Source organism: Rhagoletis zephyria, unplaced genomic scaffold (assembly GCF_001687245.7).
Source record: "Rhagoletis zephyria isolate East Lansing unplaced genomic scaffold, Rhagoletis_zephyria_1.1 Rzeph_scaffold_02405, whole genome shotgun sequence".
In the NCBI taxonomy this organism is placed as follows: domain Eukaryota; kingdom Metazoa; phylum Arthropoda; class Insecta; order Diptera; family Tephritidae; genus Rhagoletis; species Rhagoletis zephyria.
Window position 1 is genome coordinate 19,308 of NW_016159489.1, and position 13,917 is coordinate 33,224.

Sequence of the window (13,917 nt, forward strand, 5' to 3'; positions counted from 1 at the left end):
CTGACAGTCTGATTTCAGTCAAGTTTTAACCGGCTAAAAAATCGCGTTGATTTTTTTAAATTTTATTTTTGGAGGCTGCTTTTGTTTTTTTTTTAATATATATAGCAAGTACAACATATAAAAACTGGCGTTAATTTTTTGAAATTTTGTTGCGAACGGTCTCTCTAATTCTATTTCATAAGAAATTCATGCTTATATGGAAAAAAGTTCAAAAATTCATCACCAAAAAAAATTCTCAAAAAGAAATGGGATTTTTTGCCGTTTGAAACTTGCACTTCATCAGACTAAAATTTTATGGACCAGGGACCGGAAACAACAGTTATTTTTTTTTGAGTCCCCTTGGCTAAATATTTATATAACAGTCATTTCCTGATAAGCGGTTTTATCCAAATTAAACAAATTTGGTATCAAAAGAAAGAGGACGGAAATAGCTTTTATACAGAGATAACGAACGAAGGTTACTAGCTCTATTTATATTTTTTTTTTATAATTTAATACAAAAGAAATTTATTTACCCGACCCAAGCTTTTTTCTATGGTAATTAATTAAAATTTTCAAACATTTTCCAATAGGTGGCTTTTCTCGTTTAGACATTTCAGTGTTAAAGCTACTTTAGTCCTCTTTCATTTGATACCAAACTTGTTTAATTTGGATAAGCGGTTTGTTTATTATTAGGAAAAGACTTTTATATAAATATTTGGCCAAGCTGACTTTAAACAAAAAATAGCTGCTAGTTTCGGTATGGACTTAAAACTGTGTTCTAAAAATTTAAATTTAAAAGTTGAAATTTTGATGAAAAATTTTTAAACTTTCTCATGTTTTGTATAAAGTTTCAAACTGTGATTTATGTAGGTTTGGGAAATATTTTTTTTTTTTTTTTAATATATATAGCAAGTACAACATATAAAAACTGGCGTTAATTTTTTGAAATTTTGTTGCGAACGGTCTCTCTAATTCTATTTCATAAGAAATTCATGCTTATATGGAAAAAAGTTCAAAAATTCATCACCAAAAAAAATTCTCAAAAAGAAATGGGATTTTTTGCCGTTTGAAACTTGCACTTCATCAGACTAAAATTTTATGGACCAGGGACCGGAAACAACAGTTATTTTTTTTTGAGTCCCCTTGGCTAAATATTTATATAACAGTCATTTCCTGATAAGCGGTTTTATCCAAATTAAACAAATTTGGTATCAAAAGAAAGAGGACGGAAATAGCTTTTATACAGAGATAACGAACGAAGGTTACTAGCTCTATTTATATTTTTTTTATAATTTAATACAAAAGAAATTTATTTACCCGACCCAAGCTTTTTTCTATGGTAATTAATTAAAATTTTCAAATATTTTCCAATAGGTGGCTTTTCTCGTTTAGACATTTCAGTGTTAAAGCTACTTTAGTCCTCTTTCATTTGATATCAAACTTGTTTAATTTGGATAAGCGGTTTGTTTATTATTAGGAAAAGACTTTTATATAAATATTTGGCCAAGCTGACTTTAAACAAAAAATAGCTGCTAGTTTCAGTATGGACTTAAAACTGTGTTCTAAAAATTTAGATTTAAAAGCTGAAATTTTGATGAAAAATTGTTGAATTTTCCTCAAGTTTTGTATAAAGTTTGAAACTGTGATTTATGTAGGTTTGGTAAATATTTTTATAGAAAAATAACAAAAAAAAATGTACTAAAAAAACATTATGAATATTAAAAAAAAAATCAACACGTGGGCAATCACGAAAGGGGCCTTAGATTAGGGAATCTATGTTTTAATAAGCAAGCACACTATGAGCACTAAAATGGCTTGAAAAAAGTAAGATAAAACACAACCTGTTTGAAGGCTTGTACAAATACATACATACATACATGTCTAGGTAGAAAAAAAAAATATATGCAGCTACCGAAAAACCTACCAACAGCCACTTATTAGGCACACATTTGCCGCAAAACTGCCGAAAATTTAGTTGCAATTATTCCCTTTTTATTGTAATATTTAGCATCCACAGTATTGATATTGTTGGTATTTTTATTAATTTTTTTTTTTCATTTGTAAATATTGCAAAAAAAAACGGAAACAAAAAAAAAACATTTCCATTTTCATTTACAAAGGAATTTATTTTCATTCATTTCCTTTAGCTAGCTCAGTGAACAGAAACATCAGCAGCCAAACAATACACGCCTCCTCGTCTATTCCACACTCTCATAGACATCGCCAACACTTTACACGCTACAACGAAGCTCAGTGGCAGCATTTATATTGTTGCTGTGTTGGCGCTCGCCAACTGAGTAATTTAATTACCGTTTTAATCTGGGCAACTTCCGTTGCATCCGTTAGCAAAGTTGCAGATAGCAAAATGGCAAAACAGAAATTCCAAAACGCATTAAAAAGGAAAGAGGGAAGGGGCAAAAAAAAAATTGTTCGTAGCAATAAAAAATGAGAAGCATTAAACAAAAAAATCTAAACTCAAGACTACAGTTGATAGTGAAAGTGTCAATCTAAAAGCGAGTGGGCGGATTTCTGCCTTCAAATCACATTGTAAGGTTCTAACAAATCAACAGGAAATGGAAGTAGGAAAAGAAAATTTTTTGAAACCGAAAGCAAGAAAAAGAAGAACAATTCGGGAATTGATAAACTGCGTGATTTGGAAGCAACTAAAGCCGATACCGAGGGAAGTGCAAGTAAGTACACTGCTAACTAAAATTAATGGTTTTCGTGAAAAAAGATAATAGATTTGGTGGTAAATTCCACATAAAAACTGGTATAACATAGCATAATATAAAATAACATAACATAACTTAAAATAACATAACATAAGAGGTGTGATCCTGTGTTCCTCGAATTAAATCAATTAAAACTGTCAAAAAATCAAAATTCGTTCAAAGCGAGAGTAACTCTAAAATGCAGGGCTTTCTGGTAAATAATAGTAACTTCTGACAACAAATTTTTGATTTAAAATTTTGCTTTTGGAAATCACCAAAAATACTAACAAAAGCTACCAAAAGCCTACGAAATCGATTTAAACACTACCAAATTTTTCGATCATCAGAACATGAGATTTTACTTTATCTCATACTAGCAAATGCCTGTACCTTAAAAGAATTTGTGTGCTGTTTGATATCCGTACTGTACTATATATATTTCATTTATTTTATCAATTTAATTCAATAAAATTTTTCAAACAGGTGGCAACCCTCAAAAATATGTTCGCCCGTAAACTTTCCTAAACCTCTTGAGTTTGATACCCATATTGCACCAATTTATCTTATCAATTATGTTGAATTAAAATTTTCAAACAGGTGGCAACGTTGAACAAAAATATTTTCAGCTCTAAGCCTTCTTCAATCTCCTTCTTTTGATAGCCATATTGCAATATTTACCTCATCTTGCCAATGTGATTAAACTGCATTTTTTAAACAGGTGGCAACTCTCTATTTTTTTATTTTTTTATTTTAAGCTAGACCTCTAGCAATACATCGGTGAAAACGCCGTCCAATTTGATGTATTACAAACATACAGACAGAAATTTACAGATATCAAATATTTTATGTTTGAACAAAAAAAAATATATACTATACTTTATGTTCAAAAAAAGAAATTTAGGTGTTTCACTAGATATTTTTAGAGTTAAATTATATAAAGTCTAGCAAGCAAGAAAGAATTAAATTCCAAGCAATTTAAGCGAAAAATGAATTTAATTTTTTAAATTTTATACGGGAATTTACAGAAAATAAAAAATCAAATATGTAATTTACCTGACCCAGAATATAGCCGTTTGATAGCTTAAGCTTTAAAAATTACCCCAAATTAAGCCGGTGCATTATACTAAAATTAATTGCACTTCATTCAATGCGGAAAGCACTACGCAAAACACACATAAACAAACACTTAAGCTCCTGCAGCCGGGCAATCAAAATTCAAAAGTTCAAAAATTGGAAAATTTACTTAAAAACAGCAGCAGACACACACTAACCCAAATGTGTACATACAGACATACTTACATGCTAGCTAATAGTATGGCAAAATGCAACTTTTCTGACAGCAGCAAATCGAAAGTTGCTTGAAGCGTCAAGGAGTTAGGCGAATTAGTCGTCTAAAAGTTGCAGGCCAACAACTGGCCGGCGAAAGTTTCGTCAAGCAATGAGCCTGTATAGATCCTAACATATATACATATGTACATATTTATATCCATTTACCCGTATATACATACGCATGTGCATGTGTATACATACATACATACATACGTCCGCTCGAGCGCATACATTTTGAATTTATTTGCCAAAGGTTTTTTTTGGACATTTCGAGCAATCATCCACTCGTTAATCTTGCCTTGAGGAAAATTAATAGTTGGAAAACCTGAGGCCACCAAAGGCATGACGCAGCAGTTTTGGTTCGAAAGCAACCAAGAAATCAGCAGCAACAATAACAAAACTGTGCATAAATACAATAAAAAATAGCAACAGTTTTAGTAGCAGCATGAATGAAGTGCTATTTATGTAGAATCAGAGAGGAGGAGGAGGAGAGAATGTGGCAATAAGTTCGTGGAAGCAGTAAAAAATGTCCTGCTGTGCAAATTAAACTGCTCGCCCAGCATGAGATCTCCAACTGACTCTAGCGCCATGGACAAAAAGTCAAGCTTTGGCAAAGTACACACAGTCGGCTAGCGAGGCAACGGCGACACGCACACATGCATGTGATAGACTCCTTATAAACAAAACCTAAACAAGATTAATTATACCTGAAACGTGTGACCTGCAAATGGGGGAGTGTGAGTGGGCGGACGGTTAGTGACGAGGTGTAGCGTACAAATTTCAAATCTCAGCATATGCCAGGTTTTCTATGCATGATTTGCTCTGTTCTTCGCAGCGCTTTTTGCCTTTGAACTCATTGGATGCGATTAGCCTGTTTGTCCGTCAGCTGATCTGCATACTTGTTTTTCCACCTTGTCCATTCGCCATTCATTAGGTACACTTGCTCGATTGCATTGTGACACTCGCACACGCGTCCACCACCAATCGAAATTTTTTTTTTGGAAATTTCAAGACCTTACCTCCCATTTTTATAGATTTTTTAAAGGTCACGGGATCCACCAACGTAACGGTAATTTCATAAAACTCAAAGGGGAAGTAGGTTTTTTCGGATTTCAAAAATATTCAAGACGGTACTTAAGGAGGCTAAGCACAAAGTGTATACCAAATTTGGTCGAGATTGGTCAAGTAGTTTTTGAGATACGCCTATATCATATACGCTGGCGGTCATTAGAATAGACTCGCCTTACTTTGAAGAAGTTTGGCTATATTTCTATGGTTTATTTTATGTTTAATATTATTTTATAAAAGCCTGGCTAGCTATACAACAAGCACCATATAAATCCCCTTTTCAAACTTTATACAAAAATTATAAAAATTCGACAAATTTTCACCAAGTTGACCTTTGATTTTTAAGAATATTTTTTGCTGACGATGTCACGAATTTTTTCCCATACAAAGTGTGATCGACAATTTTTTTATATGGAAGAGAATGCCTAGCACCGTCAACAAAAAAAAATTGTCAAAAATCAACAGTATTTTCTAGCCACTTGAAATTTGCACTTTACAAAACAGAATACCTGATAATTTTCTAAGAATTCTGAATCAAAAGTTTAAAAATTTGGTGAAAATTTTTCGAATTATTTATAATTTTTTTTAGCTAGGCTTTAAAAAAAAAATATTAAACATAAAATAAACCATGAAAATATAGCCAAAACTCTTCAAAGTAAGGCGAGTCTATTCTAATGACCGCCAGAGTAAGTGGGCGGTGCCACCCCATTTTCTTAAAATTTCTGGAAAAGCCACTTCTTTGCTAAAGAGCGATTGTAAATATCAATTTTGAATAAATATTGATGAATTCCTTAGCCACACTGCTCAAAAAATCTGAAAGTTCGGTACATAAACAAAACAAATTCAAGGCCGTATTTAAGAAAAGTCGCCTAACTTCGGCAATTTTTAAGCGATTAAAAAGTTTAAAATTTGCATGAAAATTTGCTGAACTTTCGCGAGGTTTGCAAAAAGTTTAGAAATTATATTTTTATTTGTTTATTATTGTTGCATATATTGTAAAAAAGCTTCTGTGCCAGTACTTTTTGCCGGCAGTGTATGTTTATCTCGGTAACCGTACTTGACACAAAAAAACACAAGATACTGAAAATGTCTGAAATCACACTAAAATTATGCCAGACTTTTCATATAACATTAAATTTAATAAATGCGGAGGCTTCGATATTTTGAAATTTAAGGACGCCAATTTACACAAAGTTGATGCCCAAAACAATCCCTTAAATAGAAATAAGGTTATTCTAGAATTTGGGAAAAGGGGGCAATAATAACATAATTTCCGATCCCGACGAAAGGTGTTTAAGAATACTTTTTTCATAAGTGTTTTTCAAAAAGGTTGTCACCTGCCCAAAAAGATAAAAATTGGCATGAAATTCAAAACAATATTGCCCACAAATTGAAGCGCTATGAAAAGGTTTGGCTCCAGCTTATTTTCAAATAGGTTGGCCACCTTTCTAAACTAAAAAATATCTAAATATCTGTTAAAGTTTTAACTTCATTTAAATTGTTTCTAGTTTTGGTCCAAGAAACGGACAAAAAATATTTTCTGCACATACAGTAGAACAATATAAGTATTGAGTGAGTTTTAACATTAACCACATTTGGCCACAGCCAGATAGAAAAGAGCTACTCTCCCACCAATTGTGAGCCAAAACTTCTTTCAGCGCTGCAGCACAAGTCGCATGAGTCTAGTACGGCTCCTTTGCTTCTACTTCAATATCCGCAATATGTAATGACGAGTACATATTTCCAGGCGATTGTGCAAATTGTATACTTCCTTCTTTGCAAATAAAACAACAACTCCCGGGCATGGCTTCATGGCTTCATTGCAAATGCAAACAAAAACCAATGGCAACCTATTGACTAACTGCATTGCGATGAAATTGAGTTTATTTGCACTGCGAGCTGTGAATACAGTTAACAAATTACCAATAATTACATTAATTAAGTGCAAAAACAAATGCGACAACAAGAGACACAGTCAATGATAGCAACAACAATAACTATGTACTGTATAAGTTCCATGCAATAACTGTAATTGTAGTGCAATTGATGCCATGGCAATAGCCTGCAGCGAATTACAAAGCAACAGCAAAACAACGTTTTGCGAAAATTGTTGCAAAGTACGAGAAAAAGAATACCTGACAGAACGATAAATACAAGCGAATATCATTGAATAAACAACAATAAACAAAAGCAATAACAGTGCAGCAGCAAAAAAAAAAGAAACACATTGCAAAATGGATAAAAATGGTGAAAATTCAAGCTTGACAAGTTGACAAAAGCACAGTAATGAAGTACAATACAATGCAAAAATTTTGCCGCATTGGTGTGTGTGTGTGTGTGTGTTTGTGTGTTTTGGAAGGCGAGGAAAAAAGGACTAAGCAGTGGAGCTGCCAGATTCGAGACACAATACAAGCAAATAAGCAACAGCAGCAGCAGCGGCCATAACCACCGAGCATTTTAGCCGACAATTGACTCAAATGGCTTGCTGTATGCCGCCGCCTGCTTCGTTGTTGCGTTGCTTGGTTGCATGCTTGTTGGCTTGTTTGCTTGACTGGTTGTTTGGCATGCCTCATCGGTTGGCGGCCAACAAGCACTTCTTCTAGATTTGCTGCCTTTACTCTATGCCAGTTTACTCCACAGGCTGCTACTTGCCATTGTGGCGACGCTTGGTTATGCCAAAAATCCAATCCAATCGAAAATCCATTCCATTACTGCTAATACCAGCTAACAACAGCAATAGCGGCAAGAACAACTGAAAATATGTAGAAGCTGCCTGCTTACCTTCTCAGTGCATTACCAACTAGCACAATTCCTGCCAGGCTCGTTTTCCTTTTTGCAGAAAGACATCGACGTCCATACGTATGTACGTACATAGCTCTCGATTTGTCTTGTTCCCTCATTGCACTCAACGTTTCGCTTCAATGGCCGCTCAATTTGCTTATCTCGAGATTTGCTGCATACTCGAAGCATACAAATCCGTTGGGAAGAACAAAAATGCATCAATAGCTCGGTAGACTATTGACGGTAGACGTGGAGCTCACGTAGAGAAAGTGAAAATATGAGGTTATGTTGTGCAGTATTTGGTTGATAGAAATGGAGAAAACAATAAGGCATTCACTAAAATTTTTTTTCATTTGTTCACTTCCTTTATTTCACTGATTTATCAGATTTTGTCTGTTATATACCACTTTTTCGATTGATTTTAAGCGCATCAATCAACTTCTTCATAAACAAAAAAAAAAAGCATCCGCGATTTTTTATCAGCAAATGAATTTTAATGTTGATGGTAGTAGCTCAAAAAGCAGAGACATAACTATTGTAAGAGAAAAGAATAAAAGTTGACCAATAATTATTATAGTAAGATAACAATTTTTCGAGTCATCTATAATTATTATTCTATGACTTATATTATAGAAGTCTTTCATAATAATTATCATTGGGATAAATATATTTAAGTCTTCAAAGACTTTTATTTTCAGAAAGTCTTTTCATAATAATTATGATTGAGATAAATATTTTTAAGTCTTCAAAGACTTTTATTTTGAGAGTTATATTATAAAAGTCTTTCATAATAATTATGTGTACGAAAATATTTTTTAAGTCTTCAAAGACTTTTATTTTGGGACTTATATTATAAAATTTTTTTCATAATAATTATGAGTTAGAAAATATTCTTTAAGTCTTAAAGAACGGGCAGATTCACCATAGATCCGGATCATTGTTGCCACCAGGGAACTTCTCATGGACATAACACTTTCGTTCGGTTATTTATGGCGGTTAACGACCACCAAACCATAGTCTTAGCCGATGAATGTACCAGTACAAATCGTAAATATGGATTGGAGGAGAAAATGTTGGAATAAAACGTTTAAATTAAAAATCTAATTTTAGGCGGGACGAAGTTCACCGGTTCTGCTAGTATTCAAATAAATCTACTGCGACATCAGTTCGCGGAGCCTTGTATGTCTCGATTTTATTGAATCCAGTCAACACTTTACGTGAAACATTTTGCCCTTCATTGTCTTCCAACCAACCAACCAACCAACTACCACCGTCGTGGTCCGTTCTTTAAGGCTTAAAAAATATTTTCGTACTCATAATTATTATGAAAAGACTTTTATAATATAAGTCCCAAAACAAAAATCTTTGAAGATTTAAAAAATATTTTCGTACTCATAATTATTATGAAAGTCTTTTATAATATAAGTCTCAAATAAAAGTCTTTGAAGACTTAAAAATATTTATCTCAATGATAATTATTATGAAAAGACTTTTACAATATAGGTCTCAAAATAAAAGTCTTTGAAGACTTAAAAATATTTATCTCAATGATAATTATTATCAAAGACTTTTATAATATAAATATAAGTCTCAAAATAATAGTTATCGATGACTTAAAAAATTTATCTCACACATAATTATTATCAAAAGTCTTTTATAATTCATACGAAAATTTTTATGACTTTTTTAAAACTCCACCATGAAATAATTATTCTGGGTCTCTGTCAAAAAGTTATGCCTAGATTAGAGAGAGAGTCTATTATTTATTTTCCCAAAACTCATCTCCAGAAAACTAGATTTATTTTTTAATTTATTGAACTTATAATATTTTTTTTTTTTTACTTAATAAATTTATAGATTAATATCAATTGAAATCTTTTTTAATTTATTGGTCAGGTCTGGGTTACAAAAAAGGCCGTATACGTGTCCCAATAGTACCTGGCGAAGAGTTGAATGCTTCTCTTTCTTGATCTTATAAATGGGAGTCGGGAACCAAACTTTTAGATCACAAGTGGTTTAGATCAGGGCGGCCAAAATGTTAAGTTAAGTTACAGAAATTAAGTCTAAATTGACTGAGCTTTTATTATTTTTTTTTTTTGTTGTTTTTCGACTCCACGAATCGTGCAGGTTCCTGCTATCTCAGGCAAATCTCGACAGAAAAAGATACAAATCTTATTTTATTTGTAATCTCAGCGACTCCGAATTGTTATATTTTAGAAATAAAATATATTTTCAACAATTTAGTTGAAATTAACGAATTCAAATTCACCGTCATCACAAATCAAATACATTCGCTAAATGAATGAGAATTACTTTTATTTTCAACTTCTCAATTTGTAGTTATGCTTTTGACATATTTCTAACTAAATTTATAATGAAGACAATCTCAAAAATATTCAAATCTATTTTTATATTCCACTTCTGAATTTTTAATTTTGTTAATGAGATTGGTTTTTGGGGCTCTTCTGATAGTTTCTGAGAGTTTTCGACAAAAATGGTTAGAAAGGTAATTTGGAATTCAGCCATCTAAGATTGTGGCTTATTTTTTATGATTTGTGATTTTTTTTTGTCTTTGTAGAAATTGCGCTTCCGTTTTGTATGTCGATATCTGATTTAACTTGCCATTGCTATTGTCATTTAGTATTCACTTTAAACGTCACCGTTCTCACTTGTGCTCGATTTTGCTACCGAAAATTTTCGCGTCTTATGGCAAAACTATTGTATGTAATTTTCTTGGTTTTGTCGTCAACAACACTTGGCTTCTGCATTTACTATGTATTTTGGCGCTCAACAGCCGACACGCGCATTCGTTTTTTGTTTTTGTTTTTTTTTTCTATGCACTATAAGGATATATTAGGAAAAAATTGTTCTCTCTTTGTTGCAAATGAAAATTTGATTCAATTTGATGCAATTGAAAGCCTGCAGGCGGTATTTTTGTATCAGCCAGCATCTGAGGCAACAATGATACGGCACGCCACGACAACGGCAATCGAAATATAGAAAAAAAATCATGAAAATCGAAATTTGTATTTACATATTTCCTTCAAGCCAGCCAATGCCAACAGAAATCTTACTTGTCTCTTCACTATTTCTTTTAATTTGTTTAACTTTCTGATATTTTGTTATTGTTTTTGTTATTGGAGTTTTTTCGCAACGTTTATTCGCAAAATCTTACTTCCTTGCACTGCCTCGCAGCGGATCACTTCAATGCTTAGCGTTGATTTTTTACTTATTTTTTTGTAGTGCTTTTTTGTTTATTTCATTTACGATTTTTCAACGATTATCCTGTGATTGAGACCGAGTGTTGTCGTATTGTAGCAACAAGAACAACAATGAACGATTTGTTCGTTGTTCGCTTCAGCAAGGCAGTAGTGCTAGCAGCCAGAGAAAAAAAGTGTGTAAGTCGTTGGCAACGCTACGTTACATAGCACTTTCACAAGCCATGAACGTTGTCTTTCACTTGTAAATATTCATTCATTTTTTTTTGTTATATGTATGTTTGTATGCTTGTAGAGCTACCGAATAAGCTGACAATTTCCTTCCTTCGGCTATGCACTCAGTAGTTTTTAGTTGTTTCTCTTTTGCACTTTTTATTGCGATTTTTCTACACTTATCCTTGCTGTTTTCTTCCTTCCACTGTACTATTTAGTTGGGTACTGCACTGGCTTCCAACTATGAACTTACTCTTAGGTGGTTGTTTTGGTTTTATTGTTGGAAGCGCTTCTGGTATTTAGTCTGTTCCAGTACTACAGTATTTAGTCAGAAGTTTTTTAATATCTTCAGTACTATCTTCCTTAGTAAATCTGACTATTTCTGACTAAATCCTGAAGTGCCTACTGGAACAGGCTTACTGCTGCATCATTGATTTCAAATTTGTTAGCCCACTTGTAATTCTGTTTTCCGCTTTAATTTAAAATTATGCGATAATTTTGTCTACAATATGTATTCCTTGTTTGACAGTTTGGCTAAGCTACTGCACTTCGTTCACGGATTTTCGTTGCATCGTTAGAGAGTTTGATAGCGCGAGAGTTAGAAGAAGGGATGTAAAATTTAAATTTTCAAGTTGTACATATGTACATAATTTGAGGAAAAATTTTACCCAAAAGCATAAATAAATACTAAAAAATTTGGAAACATATTTTATGTAGTTTATACAGATGCCTTAAAACGATCGTATTTAAAAATTGTTGGAACCCTGGAGAAGAGTCACTCATAGTTATAGCAAAATCTAAATTGGTTTGGAAACGATTATGTTTATTTTCAGACGATTTTGTATGGATTGACTCAATATATAAAACAAAAAGAAAAATAAATAACAAACTATCTTAAAACTGATACCTAAATACCAAATTTTTTTGAAATCTACACATTTTTACCAGATTCTATCATATCAATTTTTTTTTAGTCGAGCACTGCGTACAGAGAGGTCTTTTTCACGATTTATAAATATTTTTCATCACAGTCCTTTTAANACTGTGAGAGGTCTTTTTCACGATTTATAAATATTTTTCATCACAGTCCTTTTAAATGTATGTATGTACATAAACGTAGGCGATATCTAACAAAGAGAAGAAAGTTTTTGCAGGCATTCGAAAGAAATATCTTATGAAAAATTGTTGGCCAAGTTCGTTAGCGGCGAATATAAATATAGAATAATGGACTAAACTAATGACATTGTCAAACGCACAGAAACGCACTAGACCAATAACTGGTGAAACTTTATACTATAAAGAGGCCATTGGAGAGTCAAATTATTTAATATTTATCCTTGGCACCTTAAGACATATATTAGCAATATCATTACGGTGGCAATTCGTACCGATTTAGGCGGGACAGTAGTGATGTGCTGAATTGTCGATATCCAAACTTAAAAAAAAATTCGGTACCCAATACTTTCTTTTCGGTACCCGATACCGATTCGATACACTAAACAATCGCATATACATATGTACTTATCGACGATATACATATATATTTTATAATAAAGTTATTGAAAATAGCATTAAAATCTTTGCAGGATATTTTTTTGGGTATATAGGTATGTACTACATTATTTTTATGCAGAACATCCTTTGGGAATATTTTTAGAACAACAGAAGTTGAAAATTAGGGAGGCCTCTGTAAAAAGTTTTAAATAATACCCCCATTCCGTTTTTTTTTTTTTGTCATAGCTGTCAAAAAAGGTCTATGGAAAATGTATATGTATGTATATCTACATTTATAATTCTATTCAGCATAAAAAGCTCTATTAGCCACTGCATTCCGCTATTGATAGACCAGGATCCTCCCTGAACTGATTTTATTTAATTTTTTCAGCTGTTGTGTGCTCTTGTTTGAAATCTGAACATTTCGGTAACGAGTATCGATAGTATTGGATACATTTTAAACCCGTACCGAGTATCGATCAATACTTAAAATTATCGACTCAGCACATCACTACGGGACAGTACCGATTTTGAGAAAGTTAAATAGCGGACAAAGCCATACAAATTTAAAATTTCTAAAAATAAAAAATTTCATCGTCACTTTCACAAAATTTTGAGTCGATAGTGTTAAAACCATTTTTTTCTGTTGGAGGCTTAGTTTTCACGGAAAAAATTCTTTAATACATTTGTACATATCGATGGCTGAGTAGATTGACCTACATATCTCGGCAGCCTGTGCGATAACGCCCTATCTCAGAATTCGGAAAGCTTAATAGAACAACCACTCAGTGCACATTTGACTCAGTTTTGGAGAAAATATCTATTGTGACATTTTTTTTTTTTAATTCTAGAATGTCGATAGCTGTTGCAACATCGATCTATAAGATTGTAACAACTGTTTTTGATATTATTTTTGCTTTCCTTTATATTAAAAAAAATTGTTGGCTGGGGCCTTTGTGAATTAAGGTTACAATATGTGCATACTATGTGTACATATGCATATCTAGCTTTGTATGTCCAACAAGCGACTTGCTTTGTTTTTTATTTTAAAGCAATTTCTAATAGAAGTGTCGTATTTTAACATCCACGAAAATGCACAAACAAAATAAATGAGATTCTTG